The sequence below is a fragment of the Anabrus simplex genome, chromosome 2, assembly GCF_040414725.1.
Source record: "Anabrus simplex isolate iqAnaSimp1 chromosome 2, ASM4041472v1, whole genome shotgun sequence".
Taxonomy (NCBI): Eukaryota; Metazoa; Arthropoda; class Insecta; order Orthoptera; family Tettigoniidae; genus Anabrus; species Anabrus simplex.
The window spans coordinates 92,685,877-92,704,622 of NC_090266.1; the positions used below are offsets into that span (position 1 = coordinate 92,685,877).

The following is an 18,746-nucleotide window of genomic DNA, read 5'->3' on the forward strand; positions in this document are numbered from 1 at the left end:
TAATTTGAATCAGCAAAATAATAATACTGCAATAATAATGATTATAATAGTAAATAAAATAACAACATATATATTGCAAGTATTCCCTTATTCAAAATCTGCATGTTTTGTTGTATAAATAAGATATACACAAACACTTTTAAGTCACAGTTTGTTTTACTACAGTAATAGCAAGTAACATAATATTAACATTGGTTCATGATGTGGGTTACTGTAATCACATCCTAGTTCATGAACTATGGGCAATGGCTGAGGGGCCTAATATGAACTCCTGAGAGTTGGGATACTAGTTCCTATGGAATAGGTGTGGGCATCTTAGACATATAATTAGTCACGTCCCTCTTTGTGCTCAGGCGGCTAGGATTATACAATCCACCGTGGTCCCTAACTCATTAGAGGGCCATCCTGCTTCACAGAATTTACCAAGCTCCAAATATTTTAAGCAAGTCTTGGACCTGTGAGCATAACAGAGTCCTACTTCCATTTGGCAGGTGAGGGACTCCTTGGAAATATTGTGGTGAATGAAATGGAATTCAGTAGGGAGCTATCAATAAGAAAGATATATGAGGTTATAAAGCATTCTTAACACATTGCGGACCGGTCCCGAGAAAACTCGTGCATGCCTGGCCGAACGTTGCGGACCGGTCCCGAGTTATCTCGTGTTAGCAGCAGACTGAAGTTTAGTGCTATCTTTTGATATATACCGGAACTATTTGGAGGTCAAGGGTGCTAGAACTCTTATGTATGGTTCTACACAATCGATAGTCGCATTTCTTTTCGATTATTCTTCATATCATAGCTTTTCTTTGCATTTCCTGACAACATGTTTACAAAGTTTGAAGAGCCATGCAAGATGGCAGCGCTCACGGATCGCACGTGTTTAGGCAGGGATGAAATTATTCACGTATTATGTGCTGATACAGGCTCAGAATGTCGAAGTGATGCTGAATATTTAGAGTTCGATGATGAAATACATTCTAACGGAAACGTTTCAAGTGATGACGAGTAGATATCCTTATCTTCAAGGTGTGGAACTCACGTGGCGCAGGACGAGTCTCATAATTGTGTTACGGGTGTAAATATTCTAAATATTGTAAATAATATAGTGTTTTCTGACAACTAGGTTATGGACAACAGTAAACCAAGGCTAGAGGATTTTGAACGTGCTCCTGATATAAAGGTATGGCCTAATGAACCTGGAAACGTAGGACAAGTATCAGTACTTATGTTTGAGAGGACTTTTTCATTATGTAGCTGAGCAGACAAACTTATACTATGAGCAGAATTCACATTCTCATAACGTATCCCGTAAAACCCAAAGTGGACTAATTTCCCTAGGAGGGAAATTAAAAAATTGTTTTGTGTATATTGATAGGGCAGGTTAAGAAACCATATCTGAAAGATTACTGGCCAACCGATCCCCTAATAGAAAACCATATATTTCGGAAAACTATGAGCCGAAATAGATTTCAGCAAATACTTACCTAACTGCATTTCAACTACTAATCAGGAATATCTCCAGAATAAAACACAGTAGTCCTTCAAAGGCTAGTGAAGTTTTGGCAGTTTATTTGAATGCATGCACTCCAGTTTGGAGGTAGTTAGAAAGTGGCCGGGAACAGGGCTGTGCATGGGGTGAAGGGCACCCGGTCCGCAATGTGTTAACAGGGAAGGCCAGGGTGTGGTGTAGGGTTGTTTATTGGGAATACTATTGCATGCAACGTAGTTTCTGTTAGGCATGTAAATCAGCAAATTATATGGGTAGATTTAGTAGTTGGAGGAATTATGACAAGAATCGTCTCGGTTTATTCACCATGTGAGGGTGCAGATGAGAATAAAGTTGACAAGGTTTAAGAAGCACTGAGTGACATCATAGTCAGGGTCAAGAGGATAGGGAAAGGATATTGCTAATGGGCTATTTCAGTGCGAGGAATGGAAATAGAAAGTAGTGATGGGTAAATGTGGGGAAGATATAGAATCTAATAGGAATGGGAAAGCTTTGCTGGACTTCTTTGCTAATATGGGATTAGCAACTAAGAATACATTCTTCAAATATAAGGCTATTCATCGCTACTCAAGCGGGGGTTGGGGCACCGAATCGTTAATAGACTATATCATAACCAACTTTGGATTCAGGAAATCCGTTAGGAATGAGCAGGTATTCTCGGGATTTTTCATTTATGCTGACGACTATCTGATATGCTGCGAACAAAGTATCTGAAGGTGTAGGATAGAGAAAGCGAAATCTGTCTGTAGATGAATAAGGTTTGGGAATCTCCAAGAAGAGGAAATTAGAAGTGCATGAATATTGTTATTAAAAAGTTCCAAACAAAAGTTAGTAAGCAGGTTCAGGATGTAGAAACAGAAAGGGAATGCCTAGGAACAACAGAGTGGAAACTTGGGAAAACGTAATCATAAAGAGGTCAGAAATGGCTCCAAACAAGGACTGATTCAGACACAGAATTGTACGTAGATGAAAGAAACAGAGAAAATGTATAATTGTTCAAACCTAGAAGAAGTCTTCGGAAGATTTTGGTGACAACCTGTAAAGGCTTGATTAAGCAGCAGGGAAATCATTCTGGACAGTGATAAAGAATTTTAGAAAGGGAGGGCAAAAGAAATGAATAGTGTTTTGGGTAAATCAAATGAACTGATAGTAGACCCCAGGAATCCACTGGACTGATCAAAGGAATATCTTGTAAATCTTCTCTCAACGTATGAGGACATTTGTTAAGAAGGACATACTTTCCAGTGTTGACTTGGTTAAATGTAACTTAAACACTCTTCAGTCTGTCGAATACACAGGTTAAATATAAATATTATACTACAACATGCCTGTAAAAAAACATAGTTCATGTAAACATAAATTACAGTTCATGTAAACATAAATTACACAACAGAAAATTAAAGGAAAACTAAACAGTCCGTTGAAAAGCTTGTTAGACTATCCCTTAATGATAATAAAAACTACAAATATAGTTCTATGAAAGCCATTCATGTAAACACAGCCTAAATTACAAAATTAAAGAAAAACTAACTAACCTGTTAGAAAAAAACTCATTAGACTATCCCAAAATAAAGAAATTGATGGTAGTAAATAATTTTTTTTTAAATACAAAAGCCATTCATGTAAATGTAAATTATATGATCATCAAGATGCTCCTTAAGAACCCTTGCATAGTTTGCATAAAAAATTGAAATATGAATAATAATAATAACAACAACAACAACAACAACAACAGGAATCGTAATCAATGTGTCAGTGACGTGGCAAGGAGAGGGGCATGATGTGGCAGAGGGACATGACGCGAGGAAGGTAGGTCAACGGACTACAGCCATTAGACCCACGCCAATGACAGAGCAACTTATCCAAACACCTCGCGGTGGAGACAAAGCAGGACATTATTAAGATAAGCTGTAGAATTTAAGTTCCTAAATATTAAAAAGAGATACACACAGATATTATTTCTAAATATTTGAGTGTAACTTGATAGAATATGATGGTGTTCTTTTAAAATTGTAACATGTCATTCTTTGTTTAATAGTGTGTATTTTTATCTTTTTTTAATAATGTGTTTTTTTACAGGTATGTTGTAGTGTAGCATTTATATTTAACCTGTGTGTTCGACAGACTGAAGAGCATCTAAGTTACATTCCTCACAATTATAGAAATTTTTTGAATTTCCGACCTAATCAATACTATTTAAATAGTATATAGTATAAACGGTATAGTATATAAATAGTATTTAAATAGTATAATATTGATTAGGAGGGAACGTAAAAAAAACTATGTAATTGCGAGTTGAAAACCATCAATACGGAAAAATGAAACTAAACACATATCTTACATTTGTATGAGGAAATCTTAATAATGTTAATTGCTTTATGTCCCACTAATTACTTTTACGGTTTTTTGAGACGCCGAGGTGCCGGAATTTAGTCCTGCCAGTAAATCTACTGACACGAGGCTGGCGTATTTGAGCACCTTCAAATACCACCAACCGAGCCAGGATCGAACCTGCCAAGTTGGGCTCAGAAGGTCAGCGCCTCAACCGTCTGAGCCACTCAGCCTGGCAAAGGAAATCTTACTGTTGGATTAGCGAACAAACAAGATCATACAGAGGAGGCAATTGATGTGTTAGTGAAATTACGCCTGAGGAAGCACATAGGTGATAAATATACTCCATTATCATAAAATGGAAGGAATGGATGAATTTAGACCTGAAGTAGTGAAATATTGCGAGAAGGCAGGGATGAAATGGCTTCATAGAGTAATAAGATTAGCATGGAATATTAGTCAGGTACCTTCTGATTGTACGAAAGCAGTAATTACACCTATTTATAAGAAGAGGAACAGGAAGGATTGTAACAACTATCGAGGTATTGCATTAATCAGTATTCCAGGCTAAGTGTTCACAGGCATTTTGGAAGGGAGGGTGTGATCAATGGTGGAGATTAAGTTGGGGATGAAAACCATTGTGGGTTCAGACCACAGAGGGGCTGTCAGGATCAGATTTTCAGCACGCACCAGCTAATTAAAAAATGCTACGAGAGCAATAATTAGGTTGTGTTTAAATTTCGTAGATCCGAAAAAGGCATATGACAGAGTGCCAAGAGAAAAGATGTTAGCCATACTGGGGGACTGTGGAATTATGGATAGATTAATAAAAGCAATCAGAGACATTTGTGTTGACAGTTGGGCTGCTGTGAGAGTTGATGATAAAATGTGCTCTTGGTTCAAGCTACTTACATGAGCTAGAAAAGAGTGTAATAAAGTATATTTCACCTTTGTTGTTCATAGTTTACATGAATCATCTACTGAAAGGTATAAAGTGGCAGAGAGGGATTTAGTCAAGTGGAAATGTAGTAAACATTGTGGCCTATGCTGACGACATGGTCTTAATAGCAGAGTGTGCTCAATGTCTGCAATCTTATATCTTGGAAGTTGAAAATAGGTGCAATGTGTATGATATGAAAATCCTCCTTTCCAAGAGTAAAGTGATGTCAGTAGGTAAGAAACCTTAGAGAATTCATTTTTATGCTGGAAATACAAAACTGTAACAGGTAGGTCTTTCAAGTATTTAGGATGTGTATTCTCCCAGGATGGTAGTATAGTGGGATAGAATCAAGGTGCAACAAAGGTAATGCTTTGAGCTCACAGTTGCGATCAACATTATTCTGTAAGAAGGAAGTCGGTTCCTGAACAAAACCGTTGTTACACTGGTCTGTTTTCAGACCAACTTTGCTTTATGGGAGTGAGAGTTGGGTGAACTCAGGATATCTTATTCATAAGTTAGAAGTAACAGACATGAAATTAGCAAGAATGACCGTTGGTACAAACAGGTTCAGACAGTGGCAGACATATACTAGCGATAAGGAGATAAAGGCTAAGTTAGGAATGAATACAGTGGATGAAGCAGTACGCATAAACGGGCCTCGGTGGTGGGGGCATGTGAGGTGAATGGAGGAGGATAGGTTACCTAGGAGAATAATGGACTCTGTCATAGGGGTAAGAGAAGTGGAGGGACACCTAGTCAACGATGGTTAAACTCGGTTTCAAATGATTTAAAGATGAGAGAGATGGAACTAAACATGACAACAGAGCTAGTTATAAATAGTAGATTGTAGAAGCATTTAGTAAATTCACATAAATTCACAGGGGCTTGCAGAGTGAATACTGAAAGACATAACAGTCTATAATGAAGATGTATGATGTAGCCCTATGTATTATTATTATTATTATTATTATTATTATTATTATTATTATTATTATTATTATTATTATGGCATCTTTGAAGTTTACAAATCAAGTTTTGCAGGGATGTGCAAGGAGGTTGAAAACAATCCAAAAATAGACATATATGCTGTTTAATAATAAATTCTAAGAAGTAGCTTATTATTTGAGCAAAAAGCCATTAGTAAGTGTTACAGAAAACAACAATTGGCATCCACACAGGACCCATGTAAACCCAGTTTAATTCCAAATTGGTAAGATACAATGTAAAAAAGTGGCAATGAGAAAAAAGATGACCAAAATTACACAGGTCAGATCTAGGACATTCAGTTAAGTAAGCAAGGTATTGCCCCTATTGTTGCCGAGCTAAGCCCAGCCAGTGAGCGAGAAATCTCGGGGTGGACCGTTCGTTCCTGGCTTTCGGTTTTTAGAGGCATTTAAGGGGAAAACTAGTGACGACCAAGCAAAAAAAAAATTTTAACAATATTCTTACATTTATTAACATAAGCATTAAAAACACAAAAATATCCTTGCTGGGATTTAATTACAATGAGCTTTCATAATGTCTGGTCTTCCTGTAGCAATTAACAACCAATTAAATATAATCCTCGTCCTCCAGCTTATGGCAATGTTCTGGAATAAAAATTAACAAAAGATTAGGCCTTCACTGCCTTCAAAATTAAAATATTTTCAATGAAAACATCCTGAGACTTCAATGAGGATTTACACAAAATTAGTAGGCAGCTATCTTGCTTATTATTCCACAATAAAATTAACTAAAGGTTCTATTAATTTACTGCAATCTCAACACGTGGTCAATGTTAAATTCAGATGAATTTCATTAACTAAAGTGCGTAACGTCCATTAATAACACTAGTAAAATTTCTGATTAAAAATCAAAATTGATTCAAAATTTACAATTAATTTTTTATTATTATTATTATTAATAATAATCTCCAACCTTATCTGTGTAGCATTTACCTTTATCATCACACGATCGTGTTTACAAATGAGTGTATCTCACTAAATAACTCTCACTGTAATTATAACACACATCTTTCCAATTAATTAATCATACAATTAATTATTATCATTACTTGTTATCACCTAAATTCAGGCTGATTATGCCGTTTGTTAACATTAAATTTGTACTTGCATGGCATTTAAAGTTTCAAATCAGTTTGAAAATATTTTAGAAATTTAATACAAATGCATTGAAAATTGTCTCATAGCCACGTGTGAGTTAAAGATTGATTTATAAATCCCTTGCCTTTGCTGTAAAATAACGAGACGATCTCTCATCTAAATCTTTGGTAAGTACAAATAAAATCCTAGCCTGGTCTTACTCTACATTATTCTCAACAAACTGTTCCGTAAAATATGCTAAACAAGTCATCATAGTGGCAAAAAACGTTGAAAATAATCCGTACCATTGCGATAAATACACTAGACAATCAAAAACATGGAAAATATTCATAATTACAACACACACCACATTCACACAAGGTAACACGTAATTTTATATACTCAATATTTACAACAAATCCTGCCATTTATGAATTAATTAATTAATTATTTTTAGCTTGGTCGCGTCAATAATATCTAGAAGATGAATTCGTGTCTGAAAATATTCTCAATCCAATTAGTGGTTGGTGATCGAATGTGTGGTATCACTTGAATGAAATACTCATTAAACAGCAACGGAGATCCATCTAAATTTCTGAAATTAATTTGTTGATTCTAATAGAATTCCATAATCATCACCATCACATGTGTTATAAGTCACATATGTAGCATTCGTGAGCCTTAATCACATTATTATTACTCCCTATTCACAAAATGTATTCAACGTGTGCTCCACTTATAATATCACATTGTGCTCCCAAAGACACAAGCAACAAATCATTCAGTAATAAATTGTTCAGTTAAAATCCCGCAGGACTGCCATTATTCCAGGCGCATCAAGAACTGAGCACATTAAATCTCACATATAAGAAATCTAAGATAATTTATAGCTCACGACCATTTAATTCCATTCTTAACCCGATCTTCTACTTGAATTTATTATTATTTTAAGTGATTATTAGACCTATCAGTCCTCCTGAAATGTCATGAAATTAGATGACTCAATCCTAAAGAATGCAAGTGATCTTAAAGATGACACTAAATTCGACCCTATCTCACAAATTTTTTCACGTAACTCCAATCAAGATTATTTCCAATATCACAGGTAAACAAATAAGATGTATCGCGTGGCCAGTGATTTTAAAATCTGTCTAAATCCTGCGCATGAGAACTCATTAAAAGACAGTCTGCACAGCTAATCTAATAGATTTCAAATTTCAGTCACACACACGTAACTCGACTACCATGACACCTCAAGAAATGAAAATGAAAGTGACTCAATATACTACGAGAAAGTTCCTCTAGTTTAACAAAGATGAGAAAGAAAATAAACAGTTAAAATGGTACTCAAGTTTAGCTGAGGTTCGATTCCAGGTTGAAGTCCGTCATTCCAGCATTTTCCCGTCAGTCACCTTCTCCAGCCAGAAATGCCTTATATGCTTAGAAGGTCATGGTACACGGCAGTAGACGTCCCACGATGAAATTAAGATGCACATTGTAGAGGAAGAATCCATCTTGATGTACACAGCGATTTGCTGGGATGAACTTCGCCACGTTTCAGAAGTGTAAGCTGTGTTAATGCAACAGATATTAGAATGTGTGCACACACGCTGGAATATTTAATGTTCTCGTGGAGAAATAAACTTGGATCACTAATGTTGAGGTTCACTCCATAGTATTTTATAGTAAAACTGCACTAATTTTAGCAGAGCGGATGTCTGCTTGCATGGCTGAATTTTCTTCCCACGTGGTTCCGACGAAAGAGTAGCGTAGACCAGAGTTGCGTAGATCAGACCGGAGAGAGAGTGATTTACTGCGAACATGATGTTTTATAGTCTTCACTCCGGGGGGGGGGGGGGTGTATTTATTAGAGACGATCATTGGTTCACGCGGTCTCTTATAATTGGTTGTGACTGTTTCTAGAAGCTTGCTTGCAGCGCAGGCCATCATGCGCGTGGCTCGCCTGGGAACACTGGCTTGTCACGTGATCTACCCTGCACTCAGTGGAACACGGATCAATACATTGTCCCTCTGAACGTCAAAAGAAACCAAGTTTGGTGCTCACACACAGCTTTCCAAATGATGAATACAACTCCCATTGAACAATAAAACTTTAAATGCCGGCCTGTCGTAAATAATCTAATGATAGCCAAATTTGAAGGGGACATCATAATAGGGAAGGTGACATCAAAAATCACCAGTATACAAATTACAATAGATAAACAGGTCAAAGGTGAAAACAAACACATAATCAGAGGCCAGATGAAGGTAATCAATACCATTCCACACAGTTCATTGAGCTACTAGGTAGAGCAGAGAACACAGCCATTAGGTAAACTCCCCTGAACATGTCATTACAAAATCATGACTGAGGATAAGTGTTTTCTTGAACAAAGACTTACTAATTTAATATATGGCTGTAGGTCAACATACAGAATTAAGAAATAAACATTTAATGTATAATATATGTACACTTTATACAACAGTCAGGTGTCAGAACCCTTGTGATAAGAAAGAAAGAAAGAAAGAAAGAAAAAATGCTGCTTTAGACTTGAACATGAAGTTCATTCATTCACTGGATTAATTATGGTGGACAGTTTACAAGGTCGGTCTGTATTCCTTGGTATGATTGCAGCAGGCATTGTTAAAAGATGTGTTCCAGAGGCTGCTGGGAAGTTCCACAATCACAGTCAGGTGATATCCGGAAGCCCCACTAATGAAGGGAGCTTATGCGAAACTGATTCAGTACCGACCAAGTCCTGCGATGTAGATCAAAGCCTCTTGGAGGAGCATGATTTGGATTGAGCAACCTGAAACGCCCTGGAGCTATGTGTGTCCATTGAATTTTCCATCTTTCAGACTAAACTCTGTTTCTGACTCCTTCATTAAACTGTGATGATTGAAGGGTGGTGGGATTTTAGTCTATGGCTGCAAAGGACTTTGATGTCCCTGTGGATATGTAGAAGTGTGTTGGATGAGATCTTACTGTACTCCCGAAACAATGCGTTGGAATGCCACAGATCTGGTGGAACAACATGAGACGCAGTATGTTGGGGTAGACCAAATTGTTCCAGAGATTATCCTCATTGAATTGTTGAACTCGACATCTACCTTCTTTGTATATGCACTTTGTAAGTACACTGAGCAGCAGTATTCGGTTGTTATATATACAGAGCTTTGCAAAGTTTCAGAAACGAAGACTAGCCCCAAGCTACACAATGATACTAAAACTAATTGAAAATCAGAGCAGAAAACTTTTGATACAATTAAAAGTAGTTACCATAATTTAGCAGGATAGCCAAAGAAAAATAAAAGCCAAAAGGGTTTTCCAAATTTACAAGTGAAAAGCCCTATCAAAAAACAATGTAAATCGTAATAAACCATACGTACAGAATAATTATCACAATGTAATTCAGTACAACTTGTGTAGTTAAACCCCATTTTGCCCAGGTTGGTTTAAATAATGTTAACAGTTTTAAATAGGAATCCTGTCTTCTACAATCCAATCATACTTTGTTCTAGTCATCCTTCCATCATGGAGGCCCAGATCAGACACGTCAGCCACACACCAGACAGGCATCACTAACTAAGGTAGTGCAACATCATGCGAACGGGAGGTTAACCAACCACAGCCAACTTGAGAGGGGGGGATGAATACAAAATTTCCTAGCTACACTTGGACGTGCCATCAAGCGGGTATCATATCAGAGAGGATAAGGAAATAGGGAAGAATTATGTCTGTAGATAGTGCCAGGCCTAACAACGAACAATTCTTGCATCCAAATAGTTGTAGTCAGCACCAAAAAGCACAGGTCTAGAGAATTGATATCTTGAGGGGCTTATGTTTGCACGAGGAGCATTAAGTTACCATATATACATGTGTGTGCACGTAAATTTAGTTCCATACCTCTTATCTTGAAATCGTTAGAAACTGAATCTAATCATCATCGTCTTGGTCTCCTTCTCCTGCTCTTACCATCCATGAGAGTCCATTATTCTCCTGGGTAACCTCTCCTCCTCCATTTGCCTCAAATGACCCCACCATCGAAGCCGGTTTATGTTTACTGCTTCATCCATAAAGTTCATTCCCTCCTGTCATTGCTCCCACCTGTTCTTACCAGCGATCATTCTCGCTGCTTTTATGTTTGTTACTTCTAACTTATGGATAAGATATCCTGTGTTCACCCAGCTTTCACTCCCATACAGCAATGTTGGTCTGGAAACAGACTGGAGTAAAGATAGTTTCGTCCAGGAGCTGACTTCTCTCTTACAGAATACTATTGTTTGCAACTGCGAGCTCACTGCATTAGCTTTACTGTAGCTTCATTCAATCTCAATTACTATACTGCCATCCTGGAAGAATACTTATCCTAAATACTTGGAAATTATCTACCTATTCCAGTTTGGTATTCCCAACCTGACATTCAGTTCTCTCAGGTTTCTTACATACTGACTTCACATTAGTCATAGAAATACTCATTTTAATACCATACTCTCTGCACCTATTTTCAACTTCCAAGATATTAGAATTCAGACTCTCAGCACAGTCTGACATTAAGACCATGTCATCAGCATAGGCCATTCTACTTGCTACATTTCCACCTAATTGAATCCCACCCTGCCACTTTATACCTATCAGTAGATGATCCATGTGAACTATGAAAAAGTTTCAAGTGAATTCTTTGGAGAAAAACCCTAGATTTAATACATTCAATGTATTAACAGAGTGCTAAGTGAAGGCAGTACCAGTCCAGCCCCGCGGTGTAGGGGACAACGCGTCCGCCTGTCACTCGGTGGCCCCGTGTTTGATTCCCGGCCGGGTCAGAGGTTTTTAATTGTAAATGATTAATATCCCTGGCCTGGAGACTGGGTGTTTGTGTTGTCCTCAACGTTTGTTTCCTCACATTCAACACTTTACACTTCCGCCATTTACAAAATACACGCAGGTTCCTCACATATGGTGCAAGTGGGGGCGAAAGATCTTTCTAGGTCAATGCCCCGAACAAATTGCATTTAAAAAAAAAAAAGGAGGCAGTGCCAAAGCCTTTGAATTTGAGTGTACAGCAGACGATTTGTGCAAGTATATATATGCACCTGTTACTGGTACTTCATTCAGTATGGAAAGGTAATTTACTCAATTTAATATGTCCTCCTATTCATCATCATCATCACTGTCTCACACCAGTCACCCGAGTGTGGTTAACAAGCCGCCTCCACCCCATATTGTTACGGAGAATACAACTTGGGGAATGTAACAGTGCATTAATGTAAAATATTATTGTGATCTGCACTGTATAACTAGGTACCATTTTTTTGCTTTAAATTATCTACTAGAAAATAGAACAGGAATGCTTGTTAGTATACTCTTACGTGTTTCTTACTTTTTCATGTTTTCATAACATATTTCAAGATTTTTAAATACATATCCTATATAATTTACTGGTTTTAGTACTTAATTATCTGGGCCCTAATAATGACAATGACAGTACTAATGTGTAACGTATAAAAATAGATCGTTTTTATACAATGTTGAAGTGAAGCTTTTTCATAAGATCTGTACTGTGGTAGTTGAATGGCATTTTGGTACGGTTAAGAAATACCCGATAGTTGCCAGTTTGCTTATAGGACCTCTTAAATGTTATTAGATATATTCATGAAGATATGTGGAATGAATTAAGATTCGAAAATACTGAAGTGGGACGTCATAGTAAAATGTTGTGACTACCTTTATTTCATGTAGATACGTTAACTAAGTGGTTTGTAACATTCCATTAACTACACTTCAGAAAGTTGTTAACTTGCTGATTCTGTAAATAATGAGAAAATGAATGGTTTTTGCATTTGATTTTCTTTTTTTGGACATGGTGAAATTCACCTGGTGTTAATAAGAAATCTAGGACCATTCTGGGAATGATCAAGTTCTTTACTGAAACTGGCATTTTTTGTCTCCAAATTTGTAATCTTTGATGTGGATGGATAGTTACCACCTGCAGTATGTATTGACTGAATATAAATGAATGAACTTTCAGGAGGTGTTTGTGCATTGCATTCAGAAAAAGCCCTGTAACAGTGTTCCTGAAGTTTGTAACACATTACTGTGTAGAGTTGAAATTCAGTGCATGCATGACTGTCCTTCTCCAAGAAAAGCTAACCTTGTCTTTTAGTATTACTCGTCACTAGATGCAGCACTGCTGGAGTGATCAAATGGCAGGCATCCTGGACACAGGGTGTCATATCATCAGGAGTAATAGGTTCGGTGGTGTAAATAAGTAAATACAATCTTTAATACATTCACCTTAAAGGAAATCCATTTGTATCAGGTTGATCACTGAATGTGCTGGAAATCATTTATGTTGGTACCATCTATGAGTCGATCAACATAAGAAACCTCTTTCAGCAAGACGGTAAGCTCATCGTTGAGAAAAGATAGTTAACATGCTCCTGTCATTAGATCACTGCAGAAATGAGGTCCTGTGGGTTTCACTCTAAATATTGAGTAACCATCTCTAAATATTGTCTGCATTGTTAAGCATGCTTTCACCCCCGAATGTCAGCGGCTGAAATTTGTCCACTTATCTGACAAAAGGCTATCTGGCATTGGAAATTGACTCCATGTAGCTCTTTCATTAAACAGTGGTTTGGATTAAGGCAATGTTCTTGAAGAATACACCATACAGGCATTGTACTCACATCTGGAGTACCAGACATCTGACATATCCTCGTATTAGAGGGAGATTTGAAGTGCATCTGAAACAGTTGCCCCCATTGCTTCATCTTCGATAACTTCATTATTAGAGAAATCTTTGCTCGTGAACAAACAATATTTTCTTCTTAAGACGCGAAGCAAAGTTCTCTGCAAAACGTAAAAAAATTCACCTTGTTTTCTGACATGACAAAAGCTTATTATCATGTCTACAACTTCATGGGTGATGTGCATATGTTGCTTTAAACATGTGAATTCTTTCAATAACATTCCAACCATTGAACTGTATCTGGTGCAGATTGTTCTCTGTCAGCAATATATCTGCATAGTCTTCAGTAGTGTAATTAATACTACTATCACGCTGCTTTAATACCATGATTGTGATACTGTAAGTGTACATGTTCTGGATTAAAGATTCCATATGACCGATGAGACATCCCACATGATTTTGTTATGTCTGTAACATTATGCATCCTTTACATTGTTTAATTTGTTGGCAGATATTCTTAGCACTGGTATCATGAACGTCTTTCACATAAGTTATCCCCATTTGGAAACTTGCACCATGGATGTAGAAACATAAATATACCTGACAAAGAACAATAAAACTTGCATGTCTTATCCTACCAAAGCAATATAGCATCAAGGACAGTTGGTAGCAAGCTGTATTAACATCATGTTAAATGTGTAGTAACACAGAATAGGAGAGGCAAATCTGTACGCTTTGAGATCTTGGAAACTTCCGTTGATAGAAAACTTGTTCAACTACAGATGTAACCATATTGAACTAGAGTAATAGTCGTACCACATAAAATAGACCTATTTCACTTACAATAACTAAACTGTAATATTTTGCATGCTGTAAGAAGAAACAGATTATCTGAGATAGACATTGGAGTGATATGTGTAATGCATTACATTCTGGAAATTTGTATCCAAAAGATATAAAATGTTTTGTTTTTCTTTGCCTGTCTTTTTTTGTTTCCTGTATTTTCTGTCCTTGTTAAACAGATTTTGATTTATTTTTTATTTTTTTTTAAAAAGCTTATGAACCCATCCCATGCAGAAATCAGGTTCCAGTACATAACATTAGCAACACTCTTGAACTTGAATTTTTGCAACTTAATAACGTGCACGCACATTACCGGTAGTCTTTTTCTCATAAATGATATTTTTTACTGTTGTTGCACTGTTGACAATAGAAGACTTTCCCTCTCAACCCCTGAAAGCAACTTGTGGTCATGGGTGGCTCATTGACGTCTGTATCGTCTACGAGAGGAAGGTATTTCATAGAGACTTGGTTGATGGTGAATAATGTCTGTCATAAATGACTTTGTTCTTCCATTAACCTAACCTGATATGCCTTTTGAAGTACTGTTGCTGGATTAAGAAAATCTCATAAATTGTTATAAGTAATGGGGTTTGCTACCAGTGATCTGTAATGATGAGCAAGTCAGAGGTTATTTGAACTAAAATTAGGAGAAATGATTGTTTTATTTTTTATAGTGGCATTTTTAATTCCTTTTTTTTAACTGGCCAGAACTTAAAATGTCAGTTCATTATGGACATACCGACCTGCTTTACAAATTTGTTCATTTGAAGCATCCTGAATATTGAATGAGCTGGTTCTAGGAGCTATATGTACAATTAACTCAGCAAAACTACTAGTTTATATCAGTGGAAAATTCTCACAATGCCTATTATATGAACGAGCTCAGTCTTTAGGAGATGTAAATTGTGTACTGTGGTTCATCTCCTTGGATCAGCACCTTTTCTTTGGTTATATGGGCTGTCAGTTCATAGGCATGAGCTTTACTCAAGGTCTTAGTAGGGTAACTAGAAATTAATTTTTTTTATAATACCTGTTTAATTAAATGTTTATTTTTGTTAATTTATTGCAAATTGGAAGATTTTGTGAAATCCTCTATGGCATGCATATTTAATTTTCACTCATTGGAAGTGCATGCCTGTGAAGCTTCATTCCATGAAGTTTGTTTGTGGCTAAAAGGTATGTAATATGAAAGAAAAAGGCTTTATGGATAAAATTGAGAACAATGATGAAGAATATGGTCTATTGGACATATTTATTTCTACATTTGAACATGAGAGTATTATTATATTTGTACTCTCACCTACTCTTTATTGACATAGGAATCCCTTGTGATCTGTTCCATGGCTTTTTGTGAAACACAATATGTAAAACTTTTGGAACCAAGGACATCCTTGATCACCTTCCTGAAGTGTAATATTGGTCAAACAACACACATAATTATTTAATATGAAACACAGTTTATTTGAATACTTCACTTTACAAAAACTGCTCACTGTCTTCTCTCAGATCTGAGACTAACCTAATCGAACTCATAGCAGAAAACACAAACCCTATCAAAGTCATCCACGTACATTGCCTCCAATTGATACATAATTGATATCCGTCGCACACATATCCATTACTTCTTTACGTTATATAAATTGCACAGCAGTACAGTATAAACAAACAGAAAATATTGACAATAAAAATATTCAGAATTAGTTATGTAAGGAGTTACAGCAAGTTACCCTTATCAGTTAATGCTATATTAGTAGTGAGTTGTTATTTTAAACATTTTTTACAACCAGTAATTTTCATAAAATACTAAGACACACAATAACTAAGTGTGATTTAATCATAATAAGATACACTGGTGGCTCTTTTTACAATTCTACCTTTTCTGGTCATACCTTCATTAACAACCGTTTCTGTGCCTTTTGGACTTTGGGAACATTATTAATACCAGTAATAATAATATTATTAATACTTGTTTTATGTCCCACCAAGTACATTCTTAGCGGTTGAGGCTCTGGCCTTCTGATCCCCACTTAGCAGGTTCGATCCCGGCTCAGTCTGGTGGTATTTGAAGGTGCTCAAATATGTCAGCCTTGTGTTGATAGATTGACTGGCATGTAAAAGAACTCCTGTGGGAAACAATTCCCAAACCCTGATGTCTCCAAAAACTGTGAAAAGTAGTTAGTTGGACATAAAACCAGTAACGTTATTGTTGTTGTTGTTGTTGTTGTTGTTATTATTATTATTATTATTATTATTATTATTATTATTATTATTATTATTATTATTATTATTATTATCTTTTTATGGTTTTGGGAGACGTTGAGGGCTGGAATTTTGTCACACAAGAGTTCTTTTTTTAATGCCAGTAAATCTACTGGCACAAGACTGACGTTGAAGCATTATTATTGTAATATATAAGTTTCATTTCCGTATTGATATTATACACAAATACAATGAGATTGAGTGGATTAGGTAGAAGTCATCTTTTCATTGTATTTGAAGCATTATTATTACCAGCATTGATAACATTCTGTGTTTTTCTGACTTGTGGAGTATTATTATTTTTGTGACTGGATCAGTCAGCTCTTCATAATCTTTCAAATTCTTTTCACAGTTCCTCCAAGAGGGAGAAAAGGGAGGAGGAAATAAGTACTGCAGCTGTCCGAGAAGATAAGGGAGACCGAGAGGGGAGTTGAGTAGGATTGGTGCTCTACTCATGGGGGACACCACTGTTAGGCATGTGGACAAAGTGGGTAGAGGAAAGGGAACCAGGGTAGAGTGTTATACAGGAATTAGGTTAAGGTAGATGTTGAGGAATGTAGAAGGGCAAAAGAGGGTAAGGAGTAGGTGGTAGTTTTTCATATTGGTGACAACATAACACAGGCAGGTACCATCATAGTTGGGGATGTGTAGGATCTGGTTATGACACTGGGGGAGAAGTTTCAGAGAGCTGGGTTTGTTCTCAGCGAGATGCTGTGGGATACTGACTGAGGGGTGATTGAGGATTTAAATGAGACTTTGAAACCTGTACGTTTCGTCTATTTCATAACAGGAGGGAAAAAAAGCAAGAAAGCTTGCATATGTAGATGGAACCGAACATTGAAAGAACATTTTGCACCTTGTCTATGCAGGCAAGGAGATTGATTGATTGGTTGATTGATTGATTCATTCATTCATTGATTTGAAAGAACACAGGTTCTACACCCAATTAAGTACCATTAGGCCAAAGTGTGGGGCTATTCTGTTCACAGAATGTAATGTATGTTTCTCAAAGACATTTGCCACAAATGAAGTTTATCCTTCCAGTAGCATCAACATCCATTTGATGAATTCATATTCCACAGCCTTGGCATTGTCTCCAGCCACCCTTTGATATGACTGAGCGGAATAGAAAATTATGACACAAAATCTACATGGTGTGTCTGCCTTGTTAATGTCTCAGAAAGGTTTCTTAGCAACCTTTCCTTTATATCCATTATCGAATTTTAAACTCTGTTTTGGCCTCGCCTCTTTGAATGTTATGACAGGTGCTTGGTTTCTTGAGTGCTTCTTTGATAGATGGCTTTTTTCTGGAGTTTGAATTACCATTACATGGAATTACCAAGCTGAAGGGAAACTTCTTTTCTTCAATTGATTTGTAAATCAGGTGACTTCAGAAGTTGTGGAGTGTTGCCTGCTGAATTAGTGGCCTGCTCAGAAATGACTGGTTGAAAGTAATATGAAGGCAAAATTTTGTGTTCAGGAATGGCCAACGGATTGAACGGAAACACGCCTGTGCGTCGGAAACCTTTGAAAGCGTGTCCGACTGTTGCTCACTTATTCCAAGCCCTGGATAAGAGTTGCAATACTGGTATAATAATAATAATAATAATAATAATAATAATAATAATAATAATAATAATAATAATGACCAGAAGCCAGAAAACATCTTGAGGCAACCTCTAGGGCTAACAACCCTAGTTGTAAAAGGATGGGTACCCGTCCAAAGCAAAGTCAAGTCAAAAAGCATGATGGCACAACATTTCAAGAAACATACCCCAGGGGGTAAATCTTCGGATAAATCCCTCGTCGTGAATGCCACGGCGCACGAGTCTCGTTCGGATTCTGGGGGAGATTCGACATCATGCAAGAGACGAGTCGGAGCGTCTCGGTGTACCCTGAAGAGTCAAAAACTCAGGCCAAAATCTAAAACCTTTCTAGCAACTTTCAACATAAATTCACTTACACAAACTGGCAAGCTGAAAACCCTCACCAAAGCTCTTCACGAAAATCATATATCCATAATGGCCCTACAGGAAACAAGGTACCCAGATGAAGAGATTTTTGAATCCGAAGGCTACTGATGTTTCAAGAGC

At 36.8% G+C, this 18,746-nt stretch overlaps 1 protein-coding gene across 1 annotated transcript in view; it reads left to right on the top strand.

The window, feature by feature from the left end:
• Srp14 (signal recognition particle 14) overlaps nucleotides 1-18,746 on the top strand; it is a 113,868-nt gene that overhangs the window by 27,594 nt on the left and 67,528 nt on the right. The gene's annotated exons all lie outside the window — the stretch shown is intronic.